We start from the raw sequence: 18,484 nt of genomic DNA, 5'->3' as shown, positions 1-18,484 counted from the left end.
TGTATTAACACGATAATCAGGGGTCCATAGATTTGAGCAGGTATTCACATAGACAAGCAAAATTTCTGGTTGGTCACCAGGCCCCTACCAACAAGGTCTTTTCTCTAAAGTCATGCTGAGTTCTGGAGGCACTCTGAACACCCCAAAAGTGCAGTGCAACATCAAGGACAATCATTCAACCACCACCCTAACTCCAAACACTGGAGTGGGACACATGCTGAACCTCTGCAGTGCCAAAAGTACGTGGTGATGTCCTCCTCCACTCATTTTGCATAATCCTCTGGTTTAAACATGCATAGTGAAGAGTCAACCAAGCTGATGAATATCAGATTGGATTGTGTTTCCAGCAATACCAAACTCCTTACTGGAGAGACTGTCGTGTTCATAGCAGTGAACGCCTTCTCGCAGTCTGCTGTGTATGTGATCCAAGTATTAAAAGCTGCTTCAACTGGCTGAAAATTCTTTGGTATTTTGTCACAGTTCATTCTATATTTTCTTAAAAAAGAGTCTATAGTGAAATGTCCACTAAAAAAATAATAATATTGCTTTAGCCAACCCACAAATCTGTTTCTCCCCAATACACAGGTCACTTTCTGTAGACCAATTCTCCATGCTGGCCTTCAGGATAAATATTTTCAAGGCAGCTTACATATTAAAAATAAAACAAATATAATGAGATAATAACAAAATATGAAACAGCAGACAAAATCTGGCAGTTCTACATCCTCATAGTTGAAGCTTTTTTTGCCTGTCACAAAAGTGGTAGCAAAGTAAGCAGCTAAGGAGGATACCCCTCCCAGGGGACAGAATTCCATAAACTGAGAAGACCCCCGTATCCTGTTGTCACATTCTTATCTCGTGACGGTGAGGGCACCTTGAGAGGACCTTGAATGGGGATCTCAGCAAAAAGTCAAGCTAATGTGAAGACAAGAGGTCCTTTAAGCACCCCAATTCCAAGCCATGCAAGACTGTAAAAAGTAAGGACCAGCCCTTTGAATTGTAGTCCAAAGCTGATCAGTAACCAACAAAGATGTTTAAGGATTGGTGAGATTATATTGCAACAATTGGTGCCAATCAAACACCTTACAGTTGCATTTTGAAGTATTGTTATTGTTATTATTATTAGTAGTAGTAGTAGTAAATTTATATACAGCTTACTTGCAAAAAATGGCTTCTAAGCAAAGTGTAAAACTAATTATAAAAATATGACCACACATAACGAAAATAAATAATAAAACAATTTGTCCAAACATTAAAAGCATCTGTAATTAAATGTTGATTAAAACAAGCCTACCTCAAGTTTCCTAATTGTCTTCAAAGAATCCCCATATACAACATTGTGAGTACTCTAACCTGGATAAGACCTGTGGCCAGACTATATTCTTCCTGGAGGGATCACAGTCTTGGCTGGTGATCCACTCTGAGCCACTGACAACATTTGGGTCTAGTTTGATCTAGAAACACCCGGCAGCAGCTGTTGGGGGTGGGCGTTATGCACCTGGCCTCCTAAATAAAATGACTATAAACAGAAACCTGAAATCATATTCTGGTATTATGAAATGGTTCTGAGCTGTAACTTTCTAAGTGACAAATAGTTTTCGACTGCATGCCATTCATCTTCAGGAGAAAATTAATCTAAAAGTGAAGGGATGTTGAACATCTATGACACCACCTTCTTCTGAATACATTATCATTGATCTTAAATCCTGTTTAATACTTCAGGTGTTATATCCTGTACATCTGGATGCAAAATATCTGACAAACTGGAAACTTCAAGCTCAGTTCTGGGTTCTGCCTTGTCTGTCATTCAACAGGAGAAGGAAGGTCTTTGCTAAAGCTCTTGGGATGCTTGGAGTTGGCAGTGGGCTTCTCAATTAATTCCACTTGCAAGGTGCACTTGTGCTATTTTGAGACTTCTTCCCATCCCTATCTTCCTCTCTGCATATCACTGCCATAACTAGGTATCTTGGCGCCCAGTCGAAGCTACATAACCCAAATTTTATTATGTGAAAAATTAACTGCAGCTGAAATAAAATGATAAAACAAGGAGAACAATCTATAGTAGTCCATTTAAGAACATAGAACAGTATCGATAGAATAAACTATAAAATTGAAAATGAAACAAAAAATACAGGTTATACTTATTACAGAGATTATAAACAGAAGACTAGAAAAAATCCAAATCAGAACGACCTCATCCTTATAATGTAACCCTCTGAACTTTTATTGCAGCAAAATTGCTAATTTCTTGGTTTGAATTTATTCATTTTGTAATTTTGCTATATCGATAATCTCTCTTGTCCAAGAGAAGTTATCAAATAGTTTTTAATTAATTTTAACTTGCTAAAGCTTCTTACATAGGATGCTACAGTAATGTTTGCTCAATTGCTGGCAAATTGACTTTAAACAGTATTATTTTTGTTGCAACTGTATTTATTTTTTTAAATAATGTACACATATCTTATCCATGGGTTGACCTGCCTATCCGCCCACTTGGCTGAACCTCCCATCTGCTTCCATCTCCTCCTTGCCTTCTGACACTGCTGTGATGGCCCAACAACTCTGAGAGTCCAGTTTGAAATCATGCTGTACAAGCAATCCTCATTAGGTGCGGAAGTTCCGTTTTGGACCCCAACACATCAGCAGAACACATGTCCGCCTCTCCGCCCTGGCCTGCCCCTTTTCATTATGTCTTTATGACGTTTTGACGCTACTTCTAGGTTTGGCACCATGCGCGTGTGCAAGATTGTGCATCATTCAGACACTTCTAAATCGGTCATGGCCTGTAGTTTGAAGCCCCCTATCTGTGGCCAAATGAACTCCAGTGTGATGACAGTATTACATTTTTATTAGAGAGTGAAGATAGAGAGATAGATACCTTAAGGCTCCACTCTCCCCAGTTCTGGTCCTGTTGCATATCAGTGAACATTCCACCATGGCTGACTCTGTAACCCAACCATACCAAGTATATTTTGTCAGATAACTAGCTCTAAATGCTCTGTTCTCAGGAGTGGATACCAAGGGGGAAACCAGCTGTTTCTAATTAGTTACAGGTTCCTTCTGTCCTTTAGTTGACACTTATTCAAGGTCAAAGCAGAGCTCTGTTCTGGAAAATAATAATAGTCTAAAGCTTCTTGACAAGCTGCTTTCCAGAGTTGGTTATCACCGAATTCCATATAGCACAGTGCAGGGAAACACTCGATTGGCATAGTGGCAATTATTTCATTATACTTTAACTGAGCACTGCCCATCCTTGCCTTAATTTTTGGCCGCTTGGATTCTGTATAAAGAAGAGCTGTTGATATTCCTGAAGGTAGAGAGCATAGCTTCTGGGGAAAAAAATATTTCCCATGGTTTCCAAAACTTTAATTGAATCAGAACACCAGATTTCAATGCTTAGAGCATTTGAATAAGCACTTTACTATGAAATAGCTTTAGGACAGGTTCCGTTAGCTGTTCTTCCTTATTGTAATAAAACTTCATCAATGCTCCAATGGTTTTCTGTGCTTTGACTTTCACTGCCAAGAGGGGGTTTTGCGAAAGAATAACCCAGGTATCCAAATGAGCAGGCTTGTTCTATAGCTTGCTGATATAAACACCATTTATACCCAGGGTTGTGTTTGCCAAAAATCATAATCTTGGTCTCAGAAAAAAATATACCGGTAAATAGGCTTTCCTGTAATGAACACCTCCAAGAGATTTTTGAGCCTGAATCAGGAAAGAGAGAGGAGCACTAAAGCATCTGCCGAGTGGAGAATGGGAGTTTGCATTGGCTAAATATAGCCCCGAACCATTAATATAAAAGTTAAAAAGGATGCGAGCCAGAAGGCAACCTTGCTTCACCAAGTATATTTGTGAAATATCAGAAGTGAACCAGTTTCCATTGTAGTGATCCTGTGGAGTTGGTATTTAGACTTAACCTGATCAAAATTATCCATAACACTCTAAAGACCTGCCTGCCTGCCTATCTATCACCACATTCAGACACTGCTCCATAACAATATTCCCTGGTTAGCTTACATTACATCAGTAAATCATAAAAAAGACAAAAACAAGACAAAAACTAACAACACTGTGGGGCAATGTGATTCATGAAGCCGCACACAGTCTCCAAAACTGATGTGCATTGAGTTTAGTCAGCAATCTCTCAAATACTAGGACCTCTCTGATAACATTTCTTTGATGTATTGAATACTGAAACATGTCTTGCTTGATGGCTCAGCTCATCCTATATTTTTGCGTTGTCCTCTTTCATATTTACACTGTGAATGTACTTTGAGTGACCTTTCACCCATGTTGAGCGATGCTCAAACCCTTCCCTTTCCACTGGAGCCCCTCTGGTATCCCAGCATCAAGCCCACCAGAAGCAGCCCCTGGCAGAGATGCAAGTAATAGTGTCATATATATATATTCAAAATAAAAAACAACATATTCACAGCTATGGATAATTGTCTCAAATGAAAGGATTCTGAACTGTTATCCCAAATCACTCTGGGGTGGCATAAGGCAATTAAAAAGTATATTTTGTTCTATGAGTTATTACTCTGTTCTGCCAAGAATGAGGAAGGTTGTGAAATAATTCAGTATTTCATGTAACACCTCAGAGCTATGCACCACAGCAAAGGTACATTGCCGGGGAGCCAAGTAAGCTAGCCGATATCTCAAGAAGTTTACTAGGCCTTATCTTTGTTTCTTGTTGTTTAACCGCTGCTGGTTTTACATGCTATTTGTGACTTTAAAAAGAAATTGAATTATCTTATTTTTTGTTTTACAGTGTACATCACTTCGGATGTTTTCTAATGGAGTAATGGATAACTCTTGTCTATTTATTTGTGTAATTTATGAATCACTTTCCATGTGAGCCATAGGTTGAAAAAACAAGGCAGAATAAACATCTCAGGCTGGAAAAGCTGGTCAAAAGAAATATGTCTTTAATTGTTTCTGGAGAGAGCATGTCAGGGATGCTGTTCTACTGGCCACACAGAAAACCCTGCTCCAAGTTACTGCGGAGTGGGCTTCTGATATTTTAGGGCATTCAATGATGAACGAAGGTCTTTGTGTACTTATAGAAAATAAAAATAAAAACGGCTTGAAGAGACAAGAAATCTGATGCTGGTGACTGTGATAACGTTCCCTTGAAATCTGCCAGCGTTAAATACCAAGGTCCACAGAGTCTTAAACACTGAACATTCAGGATTCAATGTTGCCTTCAGGCACAAATTTTATTCCAGTAGCATTATCTCAGGTTGGCAGTGGGGTATATTGACTAGCGTTAGCATCCTATTGCTACAGTACCAAGGATGGCACAGGTGAAAAGACCCAGCTGATTCCAAAATTGGCTCTTGGGAGGGCAGGGGCTCAGGTCTTTATCATGGGTGACGGTTTTCAGAAAGCTATGGGCCATGGTGAACAGACAAGTTTTCAGGCTTGTACACACAAGTCTCTGTGACACAGGCAATGTGGAGAAAGGGAAAAGGCTCACAAATCCCTGTAGAACAGAAGCTGATGCCCATAAGCCTATACCACCTTTCTGCCAAGAGTTGTAAATGTAATGATAGTGCACATTGGGTCTGTCTGGAACTATATTTTGAATTCCTTAAGCCTTCCTTTGAGGATGCTAACTTTCTTAATAAAACCTCATCCTTGCAGGCTCCTTTCCTATAATCTCTGTTCCCATTAAGTGTGAACCCTTGGAGAGGGCAGAGAGAGCTAATCCCCACTATTTCCAACAGGTATGAGTTAAATTTGCACTCGTAGTTCTCATTAGCATCTAATGGCTATTTCCAGTTAAGTATGTAAAGGTAAAGGTACCCCTGCCCATACGGGCCAGTCTTGACAGACTCTAGGGTTGTGCGCCCATCTCACTCAAGAAGCCGGGGGCCAGCGCTGTCCGCAGACACTTCCGGGTCACGTGGCCAGCATGACAAAGCTGCATCTGGCGAGCCAGCGCAGCACACGGAAACGCCGTTTACCTTCCCGCCAGTAAGCGGTCCCTATTTATCTACTTGCACCCGGGGGTGCTTTCGAACTGCTAGGTTGGCAGGCGCTGGGACCGAGCAACGGGAGCGCACCCCGCCGCAGGGATTCGAACCGTCGACCTTTCGATCGGCAAGCCCTAGGCGCTGAGGCTTTTACCCACAGCGCCACCCGCGTCCCTAGTTAAGTATGTAGCAGCCATCAATTGCAGGCTGGGTTCAAAGTAGCTTATATCCGGAGCATCTCTTTCTAGCCAGCTCAGCTTTGAATTATTCCCAGAGAAGGATTTATTTCCTGTGAGTAGAGCACCATCAGTCGTTCAGACTTCCTTCAAAAACTAAGAAAAAAACTAAGAAAAAAAGGAAGTATACAGAATATGGAGGTAACAGAGTATGGTTAAGAGTTTTTTTTATTTAATAAACTACTCCCATGGGACAGGGTGGCTGTTATCTGCATGGTTATTATGGTGTGGAATCAGCATCTTGAATGCAAAATCTCCTGTCTACTAAAGACACACAATGCCAAACAGCAAGGCAAAAGCTGGTTTTATTTTAAACAAGTAGCTGCAGACTCATTGGGTCGTACAAAGTCTGCTCCAAGGCTATAGTGCTCTATCAGTGCTCCAGGATGTAGAGCCCTTGAGCTGATTATGCAGGCCCACTTGAGCTGATTAATGCTCTTGTGTTTTTCAGAGGCTCTCAATTCTGTCACTTGGTTCCACGAGAAGCAGGTGAATGATTATGAAATACAAACCCCAGAAAACATGATGTCCAAATCCTGAAAATATGATAATGAGGGCTTTGCAATTGAACAATTAACTTGTGGGATCCACTGACACAATATGTGGTGACAGCCAGTAGCTTAGATGGCTTTTTTAAAAAAAGGATTAGACTAACCCTGGACAGGGTGGGAAAATAGCAAGGAACGATGTTGGTTTGATTGGATACAGACCTAGAAAGTCTGGAACTCTGCCTGCTAGAAATGAGGGGAAACAGTGAGTGTGGACGAGCCCACAGTCATTTCCTTTTCAGAAAACCTTGCCTCCTGATGGATTAATGGAAGTTCTATTGCTTCACCCAGAGCAGCTACATGTAATTTTCTGCAATGAATTACACTAAACTGAGGCATTTACTAGCCGCCACCGCACATACGCCTCCACTCCTTCTGCCCACGTCTTCCAGGCTTCAGCTTACTGACACAAATTGGAATTCTTCATGGGTTCTTACAGGCTTAGGATCTGGCCCAGGGATATATGCAATTAGAAGATAATTACCTCCTCTCACCCAGGTGGCACACGGCAGAGATGCTTGCTCTGTTGATTCAGCTGTGACTCAACAGGAGGTGGCTTTTGTACAGCTCATCTCTCTTTGAATCCAAAGATTAAAATTATACTTCTCTACTTGCAGTACAAATGCCAGCTGCCGGAGTCAGGGTGCTCTTGGGGGGCGGGGTCACCGCTCCCGATGATACTGTATATATACCTATACGCGGGTCATAGAACAACCCGCCTTCCTAGCCATGACAATTATTTCTTTCACTCTGTTAGAAGACATGCATAATCGTATTCTGTTTCCTGAGGTAATTGGCAGGTAAGGCCAGGCTGCAGAACTAAGATGTGATTGGTATGAATCACAAAAATTAAACTGAGAGGAAAGGAAAAGGGGATTTGTGTTTGTGTCAGGAGGAATTTTATGCTTGGGCTTATATATGAATGCAAATGGGACTCGCAGCATACTGCTGGAGTGCACCCCGAGCCCTTAAGTGGAAAGCTTTTGTGCAGAGCACTCACCAATCAGAAACTTAAAATGCTGCCCTGGCCTCTCACAGATAGGGGAGGAAACAGATAAAGAAAACACACACACACACACACACACACACACACACACACACACACACACAGACCACCTGAGGTCTTCCTCCCCTAGGCTGTGTAGGGGAGATTTGGTTTTATTTTGTTTTGGAACAATGGGCACATTTCAAATTTGAGAAAGGGTTTGTGGGTGCCATTCCCAAAAGGGCTGCTGTGAGAGTAAATACCTCACAGATGAAAATAGGGCAATTTCTCACTCCTCCACCAACTGACCCTTCTGGACCCCCATTTTTGAGGGGGGGGCAGCATTTCCTATCAGAAGAAGGACAAGTGCCACCACCAACACAGCAAACACACCCTCCACCCTCCTGGGAAAACCCCTTAATCCTGATTTTATTTTATTCTTTGGTAGAGTTACAAAAAGGAACAACATACACCAATAACCTGGGATCATTTGAGGGTTAGGCTAATCCTGTTTTTTTTTATTTGTTGTAAACTGGGATTCTGTAGAAAAAGATGGTCGCAGTTGTTCGTTTGTTAAGTCAATAGTCTAGCCCAGGGGTCTGCAACCTTTAAGACAAAAAGAGCCACTTGGACCCGTTTCCGAAGGGAAAAAAAAACTGGGAGCCGCAAAACCATTGCATGCTCGCTGCTGCCCTCCGATCTGACAGTGGGCGGGAAGGTGACGTTGGGACGGTGAGTGACTAACGCACGCACTGCCCCCATGCAACGTCACAGCCAGTACAGCGCCCGCCACAGTGGGGAGTGTCGGGGCGCACAATGCGCCTCCTCCCCTCACTAGTATCCGCCCCGGAGCCACGGCAAAGGTGTAAAAGAGCCACATGCGGCTCCGGAGCCGTGGGTTGCTGACCCCTGGTCTAGCCAGGTCTGTTAAAGATACGCTTGTTATGTAAGCTTTGGCCAAAGTCTTGCCGTAGAAACTAAAGAGCTGAAGGGCGCACATCTGCTTTCCTTCCACACTGGAGTAGCAACATGTGTGGGAAAGAACAGACAACCTCTTTGTAAGTTTCCAAAGCTATGGATCTGTTGCAGTGCCAGTGCTATGAACTTTCCATCATATTTTTTTATTTTTTGAGCATATTTTTTATGCTCAGCCTGTATAAATAAAACCAGTGCTTTTTTGGGGGGGCGCAGGGGTACACACACCCCTAAACATTTTTTGAATCTCAGTTTGGCTTCATTGAGAAGGCGGTACAGTGGTACCTTTGGTTAAGAACTTAATTCATTCTGGTGGTCCATTCTTAACCTGAAACTGTTCTTAACTATCTATCTGTGCATATAAATACAAACACAATTTTGTATTATCTGTTCTTGGGGTAAACTTGCTAACCTCACAAGCACAGACCAAGCAGAAAAACACATTACAATTACCCAGAACATCACCTATAAATCTGGAAATGTAATATGATGCAAGTACCCTGAATGCCATTTGCAGTGTATATATATATTGGGGGGGGGGGCTACCATGGTACCATGAATATGTATGAGGTACCATAAGTTACTGACATGCACCAAAACAACTGGATATTCCAGTGTAGATGACTACAACCTTTCAAACCTAGAAATATTTCCAATACTGAGACATGAGACACAAAAGCAATAAAAACAACATTTTTATTGCTATTATTTTAGCAATGTGGTGTTCTTTCTAATTTCACATCTGATCCAAAACACTCCATTTTTCAACATTTTATCTGCAGTAATCAGGCAGTCATACTTTAATTAAAAGTAAATGTTTTACTTTAATTAAACAATTAGGATGACCACCTAGCTCAGGCTTCCTCAACCTTGGCCCTCCAGATGTTTTTGGCCTACAACTTCCATGATCCCTAGCTAGCAGGACCAGTGGTCAGGGATGATGGGAATTGTAGGCTCAAAACATCTGGAGGGTCGAGGTTGAGGAAGCCTGACCTAGCTCTTATAGCACCCATCCCTTGAAGACATTCCTGCAGAGCACATGTGTGTGTGTGTGTGTGTGTGTGTGCGTGCGTGCGTGTGTGTGTGTGTGTGAATGCCCTCTATTGCGTGTTGAGACCTTTAAACCTCCCCCCTAAATAAATTCAGACAAGACTCAAATTTTGGTTTGGTTTTTGGCAGAATTTAGGCCACAACTTTATTGTGAATGGTTGCATAGGCTATGGTTTGACTAGCTCCCTGCACCGTTGCAAGTAGCACTGACCCAGGGCACCAGCATAGGTCAGCCTAGGGTGAACACCTGGATAAGTGGAAAGCCGGGAACAGGCTATCTCCGCCACCCAAATTCCCCCCTGGACTCAGGCACAGGCACAACCCCCTCACAGGCATTGACCAAACCATCGAGTCCCTGGATTCTTTTAATGGAATACCCTTCACATAGGGATGGCAAGAGCGTTCTTCCATCCCTATCACCTGAACCAGAGCCTATCTGCAACCTTACAAGCTGTGACGATTTGCTACGTGGAAGGCGAAACCCAAATGGCAACAGCAAATCAGCCAAGTAGGGGAAATTCCTGGTGTGCCCCTGTCCCAACGACAGACAACACACGGTGGCATAGCAAGGTCAAGCACGCAAACCCTAAATACAGGGAGAGGTGGGCGGGTGTTCTGATGCACGCACTGAAAGAGGAAGCTCTGGGTCACGTGCATAGGTATATATAGGTCCCTTGATCCATTTAGCCTACATCCCATTGGACTGATTGAACACTGCATCAAGGGACCTACCAATTGGGTGTTGTGGCTATCCAAACGTACCCACCCACAACACAGGGTTAGGTTGCCAGGTCTCACCACAACATGTGCCCTCTTTAAGGGAGGACCCGATTTTCTGAATTGTATTCAATAAACGTGGCATTTCCCCTTTCTCCTCATGTAAGACTCTCACTTAATTATTTCAGGTTAGGCATAGATTGACTATATGCCTGAAGCCAGAAGTGAATTCCAATTCCAGTTGTAAATAAGGGAAGAGGAACAATGCTTGGATAGACCTTCTGGAAGCAACCTTTTGGAAATTTTGGTGGCAACTGAAAATTAATGAAAGGGCAGTATGGGAAATAGTGGTAAAATAAGCAGTGTTTTTACATATCACAGAAGTCATGGGAGCCATGATAGCAGTGTAGAAGTACTTCTCAGATATTTAGAATACATTCTGCTCCACTCAGTTTTTTCAGCTAGACAGGTGCATTGGCTGGAAAAAGCATTAATCAATTCTGAATCCAAAACACACAGCTGTATTGAGCCATATGGGCGGCAGCTAGCCAACTGCAAGGAACATGGATAAGCAAGGATTTCGGATATCTGCACTAGAAAACAACATGTTTAATTCAACCTAATATGGTTAATCTGAGCTTAATTCTGCCCTGCTCTACCAAATCAGGCTGGCTGTGGTCTAGGCCAACCTTGCACTCAAGCAAAAAAAATTTTGAAAATGATGAAATGGGTTCAGTGAACTGTGAACACTTCAAACACCAACCTCATTATTTCTGATTTGCCCTTCGTGTAGACCGCGATGCCAGGAGTGAATATGAAATAGCATGAGCGCCAACACACTGTAAAGTTTTTGAGATGCAATCTTTTACCTACAAGTACTTCCACACTGGTAAATGGAATTACCGGCACAAATATAAGATCTGCCTTTCCTCCACTAACCCTTTGTTTTTCTCAGTTTTTAAAAGAGGGTTTTGTTTGGGAGGAAGGGATGTGCATTACACTAAATTTTAGAACACGTGTATAATATATCTGTTATGTACTGAAGTTCTCACCCTGGGCCAGCAGGGAGATACTGTAGATAGTTATGCAAATAAGGGGTTGAAAGTGACGTTCAGTGATTGGATAGTTTTAGAAAATTATTACAGTTATGTTGTACTGGAGCTCTATATAAGCAGGCTGACTGAACCCTTCAGTTCAGTTCTGTTCTGGCCTCTGAATAAACAAGAGCTGTTTGAAGAATCGCTGTGTCGTCTGATATGTTCACCCACAACTTAACAATATCGATGTTACCCAAACCTCTGGTAGCTTTTGAGGCACATTTCCATCTGATTTATAATTGGAGGCACACTTCACTCTTTCCCCTAAAAGGGGCTACTTATGAAATGTGTTCTCAAGGGAGCCCACTCTTGTTTTCTCTATATGAGCTGCTCTTATTCTGGGCCTACCTTCTCATTAGACTCATTCAGAAGCCTCATTTGAACCAAGGATTCTACAGGGCTTCCATCTTAGAAGGGACTGAAAACTACAAACATTCCCAACATGGCAATGCAGCAGAATTAACTTTCCAAGCAGAGGCTGATCAGGAGGAGGCAAGACCAGAACAATGAATAAAATAGACAGAGAGCAATCCTTTAATTGTTCTGGGCTGCAACTGTATACCTTCTTACCTTGGAGCAAGGCTTTTTGAACTCTCACTGAGCTCAAACAGAGTTACTGTGCAATTGTTGTGTCTACTTAGAAATAAATTTCATTACTTCTTAGTAGACATTTGAAGGATTGCAAAGAAGGATTGCACTGCTAAGTTATTTCTCAAAACACTCTAGCAATTCTTCTATGGCATAGTAGTCTGTGATCTGGCACACAGTCTGCAAATTACTGTTTTAAACTCTAGAGAGCCCATAGGAGGAGATGAAATGAAAGGAGAACAATAACAGTGATGGTGTGACCTATAACAACAAGAGTAAAATGTGCCAACGAGAAAATCAACATAAAGGCATGCTTCTTTCTCCCCAGCTGTTCCCATTCACTTTTGCAGAAACCTAGACCTGGTCCTATGTCTGGACAGACAATTTAAAAAAGAAAGAAAGATGAAGGTTATGTGACAACCAGCATTTCACTCATCTACTGCAGCATCCTGTATCCCATAGTGACCAAACAGATGTCACCAGGAATCCCCACAAACGGTATGAGGACAAAAGACCTTTCCCAATATTTATCCAACAGCAAATGGTATTCAGAGGAACTACCTCAAAGGTTTTATGTACCCATCATCAATGAAAACCTTAGATTAAAAAACAAACCACACATCAGATCCCTATTCATCCATGATTAAAGCTTCTAAGGCAGGCATAGGCAAACTCCGGCCCTCCAGATGTTTTGAGACTACAGTTCCCATGATCCCTAGCTAACAGGACCAGTGGTCAGGGATGATGGGAACTGTAGTCTCGAAACATCTGGAGGGCCGAGTTTGCCTATGCCTGTTACGGAGAATCAAACATGACCTACCAACACGCCCATCCCATTCACTATAAGTAAACTCCACAGATCTGAATTACATGTGTCTATATTTAGAAGTTGGTTTTTTTTTTTTTAAAAAATAATATTTATTACTTTTCCAACAATTTAAACACTACAAAAAAAGAACAATACAATACAATACAATACAAAAACACTACATAACACTAACACATTAAAGTAACAAAACAAAACAAAAACAGTTTAAAACACATCAAACAATTTCAGTATCTTATCTTTCATTCACTTATTTCAACGACCTCCTCACACCTCCCTTTTTGTATTCCACTTCTGTTAATTGTTTCAGCAATTCCTTTCCATCTTCCTCTGTTTTCTATCCTATAATTATCTTGACACATTCTAACCTTATTTTTTCCTTTAATATTCTATTAATCTATTTATACTTAATTCCTTATAACATTTCTACTAAAGCCATATAACTTCATTCCAACATTCTTCTAACATTCATTCATTTTACAGTATTTCTGTAAATAGTCTTTAAACTTTTTCCAGTCTTCTTCCACCAACTCTTCTCCCTGGTCTCGTATTCTGCCAGTCATTTCCGCCAGTTCCATATAGTCCATCAACTTCATCTGCCATTCTTCCCGGGTGGGTAAATCTTGTGTCTTCCAATACTTCGCGATGAGTATTCTTGCTGCTGTTGTTGCATACATAAAAAAAGTTCTGTCCTTCTTCAACACCAATTGGCCGACCATGCCCAGGAGAAAGGCCTCTGGTTTCTTCAGGAAGGTATATTTAAATACCTTTTTCATTTCATTATAAATCATCTCCCAGAATGTCTTAATCCTTGGGCATGTCCACCAAAGGTGAAAGAATGTACCTTCAGTCTCATTACATTTCCAACATTTATTGTTGGGCAAATGGTAATTTTTTCCAAGCTTGACTGGTGTCATGTACCACCTATAAATCATTTTCATTAAATTTTCTCTTAGGGCATTACATGCCGTGAATTTCATACCTGTGGTCCATAACTGTTCCCAGTCAGCCATCATTATGTTATATTCAACATCTTGTGCCCATTTAATCATAGCTGATTTCACCATTTCATCCTGAGTGTTCCATTTCAACAGCAAGTTATACATTCTTGACAAATTCTTGATTTTTGGGTCTAACAGTTCTGTTTCCAATTTTGATTTTTCCACTTGGAAACCAACTTTTTTGTCCAAATTGTATGCCTCCATTATTTGGTAATAATGGAGCCAATCTCGCACTTTGTTTTTCAATTTTTCAAAGCTCTGCAATTTTATTCTGTCTCCATCTTGTTCCAGAATTTCCCAATATTTCGGCCATTTGGCCTCCATATTGAGTTTTTTCTGTGCCTTCGCTTCCATTGGTGACAACCATCTTGGGGTTTACTTTTCTAACAAATCCTTATATCTTATCCAAACATTAAACAATGCTTTTCTAACAATATGATTTTTAAACGCTTTATGTGCTTTTACCTTATCGTACCACAGATATGCATGCCAGCCAAATGCATTATTGAAGCCTTCTAGATCCAACACTTCAGTGTTTTCAAGAAGCAGCCATTCTCTCAGCCAGCAAAAAGCAGCTGATTCATAATAAAATTTAAGGTCTGGCAGGGCAAATCCACCTCTTTCTTTGGCATCAGTTAATATCTTAAATTTTATTCGAGGCTTCTTGCCCTGCCAAACAAATCTGGAAATATCTTTCTGCCACTATATTTAGAAGTTAACACTGTGATGGCCGCAACAGATTTAAGAAGAAAGCATCTATCAGCCTGTTATGACTGTGTACTTTTGGTGTGAGTGTGATGCTTTGTTACAGTTATTAACTAGTGAAGAGATTGGGGGACACCAACCTTCCCCCATGCAGCTGCTGGGTGACCTTGGGCCAGTCACACTTCTCTGAAGTCTCTCAGCCCCACTCACCTCACAGAGTGTTTGTTGTGGGGGAGGAAGGGAAAGGAGATTGTTAGCCGCTTTGAGACTCCTTAGGGTAGTGATAAAGCGGGATACCAAATCCAAACTCTTCTTCTTCTTCTACTGGCATTTCAGATTTGTTGTGCTCTGTAAAAAAAAACAAAAAACTATTAAACATTCTCAAATTAACTACATCAGCAATGTACAGGATAGATAATTATCTGATTTTACAATGCTTGCTATGTTCAGCTAGTTAATACAAGAGTAAGCACGCTGCCAAGTTTTAAATCATTTGATGGCTTAAAAATTCAATATTTTTATCTTGTTGGTACTAGGGGAAAGACACAAAGCCAGCTATTTGTTTGGAACTGCACGGCTTGTCTCAGGCTGCTGACAGATTTTCTACTACTCTTTTCCATTTGCCAGCTCCTTCTCAGCACCTGCCCAGAAAGAAAGATTTGGTGTTTATTTTCCTTGTCTGTCTTGCTTGGTATTCTCGCTATTGCTGTGAATCACCCAAGCTGCTCTCAGTTGCATTGTGACGGGAATCCTGTTCAGACATTCGTCTGGGCAGAAATGAACACACACGGAGGGTAGAGCTGCCTCTCTTTGCTTTGAATGGTCCCCCTTTCTCAGAGCTCATATGTGATCCATATTCTAAATAAATGTGGAGCGGGGATTGGGCCACATGTACAGGAACCTTTGCATACTTGTGTTGATGTGTGCGCCACTGCTGAGCACAATGGGACATTGAGCATGTAGAGTTCAGAAGCAGGGCCAGAGGGCCTGATCCCTGTCCCTCCGTACATTCATGTCAACACTGATAAATGCATGAGCAGGATTTTCATGTAGTTCTGTGTAGTGGCAGCCTTAGTGGAGGAGCGCGTGTTTTTACATACAGAAGGTCCTAGACTCAATCTATGGAACATCCATTTGAAAGGCCCCCAGGCAGAAGAGTTAGGAAACATTACCCCTTGAAAGTCTGGAGAGACGCAGCTAGTCTGCATAGACAGCCCTCTTATGCTCACTAATTCAGGTCTGAATAGGTATTTGGTCAATCCAGATTATATAGGTATACAATACAGATGTGGGAGGAATTTGAATCAGTTCACATTTAAAGGGAAATCCACATAATTACTACTTTCCAAAACAATGTACAAAACAAAGCACAACCATTCTTTGAAACGTACACTCCGAATTCTCCAATGCATTCCAATGTCGGGCCCAGTAATATGCACAAAGCTGCACATAATGGCATAAAGTGTTTATAGAAATGCATATATTAGTGAAAATAACACACAAAAATGCACCTTATTAGGGGGAATTGCATTGCAGATATATGTATATTGGGCAAAAATGCATACAAATGTGCATATTAGGAGGAGAAACTGCAGTTGAATTTTCATGAGGACTTTTTAAAGGCGATCCTCGGGGGGAAGGCTAGGCTCATTGTTGTCATGATAAAAGATAGTTTCTCATTATATCCAAATGCAGCCATTGAGAATGAGCCAGATATGATATTCCACAGTGAATATAAATTTTCTTTGTATCATCAGTTCTTTTCTACCCAATTAGAATTTGTGGAACTGAAATATAGTTTATGGCATTGCATACAAGGGATAGGTGAATCTGTCAATTCCAATTTCTCTCCGTTTCTCATGTTTCCAATCCCTTTCCCTTTTGCAGTACCAAGCAAGGACCAAAAACAGGAGGCATATGAGACCCGACTGGCTGCAATGTATAGTTGATGAGCTATACATTGCACCAACGTTTTGGAGGTGCAAAGCAATGTATTCATTTAAAAATAATATTCATCAAATGATAATGCTGCTTCTAACAATTTAAATATAAAGTTCCTCCAGGGGCAGGGGCAGGTTTTACCTCTTCTCTGCATGAAAGATTTATACCACAGTCATCAAGGGAACAGATGCAGCAGGGGACTTTCTTCCCCTCTCCACTTTTTTTGGCATGGAAAATAAATTTCCTTGGCCTTGAAGAATGCATGGGAAATACTGCAGTTATTCCTTGAAGGCTCTTGCCTAAGGGTCGGGAAAGAAAGGACATCCTTCATATTGTTTGCCCTTACTATTTACTACGGCAGCCTTAAGTATTCACCATCCATACCGCAATGGGACTGAGGTCATTGTCTGCCCGACTGGCTGGAACAGGGCAGATGGGAACACTTGGAGGTGAACATGGCTTATGGTTTCATTATAGAGACAAAAGCCACTAGTGGGCAACAACACCTGGTGAGCTATTGTAAAGTGCTGCCTCTCCACCAAGAATATTTTTGCTGTTGCCAAAGGTCATTCTAAGCCTTGGAGAGGAATAAAAAACAAGCAGGCAAGAAGGTTATTAAAACTGTTCATGTCCCCGTGCTATTCCTTTAGAGATTCCCTTACTCTGCTTTTCATGCAGCGAGGAAAAACATTCTGACTTGAGAAATTAGGTGACTGGCACATATAACCTGGGAATGAATATTTAGATATCTGCAAATTTCATGGTGTGACATTATATGATTGGCATCAGAACCGTGTGGAATTTAGTCTGAAAACTGAGCCCCAGATCTATCAAAAGTTAGTTCTGATAAATACCATCAAAACCAACGAAAGTCAGATTTGTGGCTAACTTAAGTCCGTTCAAGGAGACTTAGGCTCCATATATACCTCCCTGGCAAAAAAAAAAATAAAAAAAAAAAATCCCATTCAACTCAATAAGGCTTATGTCTGTGTATATATTGGATTGTGCTGTTAGTTATAGCTAACTTTAGATGGACTAGGGCCAGAGTGGTCTGCAAACATATTTGAGAATGGCACAAGGTTCTTACATTGTTTTAGTGGGTTTATCTTTTAATGCAAAATACTTAGTATCTTTGGGATGCACACCTTGTATATACTAGGGTGGAATCGAGACACAGATAAAAACACTTTAAAAAAAATCGTTTGAAAAATATATTGAATTTTCCATAAGCTCACCATCACCATGTAGTGTCACATTTGTATAATGCACTTAATACACACTTAAAATGATCTGTAGCTGTATAGCTGAGTCCTAGGAGTGTGTACAGGCTCCCAAATTAAATATGAAATAAATATAATATAGTTCTCCTTAAATATAGATAGCAAAATATTAAGCCCCAGGACGGTGGCTTTAACTCACTGCGAACGGTGGTTCTGAAAAAGTCTTAATACACACGCTCAGACATTTATCTGACTGATGGTTTCTGTGCAGAACCCACAACAGAACGATGGTGGGGTGAGGGGAGGGGTCTCACCTACAAGCAAATAGTGCTAAAATGAGAAGAAAAGGTCTAAACCAGGGAAACCATTTCTAATCAATATACTATCAGTGGTCCATTATCAACATTAAATATACACATTAACAGTGCAATCATAGGCAGGTTTGCTCAGTAAATCTCACAGTTTTAACCATTAAAATGCAGCAAGACCTCAAACAGCAATTTATGGCAGCAGAAGATTAAATTCTATCTGTCTGTTACCCTGTCCCAGAGGTGCTCTGCAACAAGTTAGCTTTTTAATGGAATTCTATAAATTTGGTGTCGCCACCTAGAAAG

The sequence above is a fragment of the Podarcis muralis genome, chromosome 4, assembly GCF_964188315.1.
Source record: "Podarcis muralis chromosome 4, rPodMur119.hap1.1, whole genome shotgun sequence".
In the NCBI taxonomy this organism is placed as follows: Eukaryota; Metazoa; Chordata; class Lepidosauria; order Squamata; family Lacertidae; genus Podarcis; species Podarcis muralis.
This window is presented reverse-complemented; position numbering follows the sequence as displayed.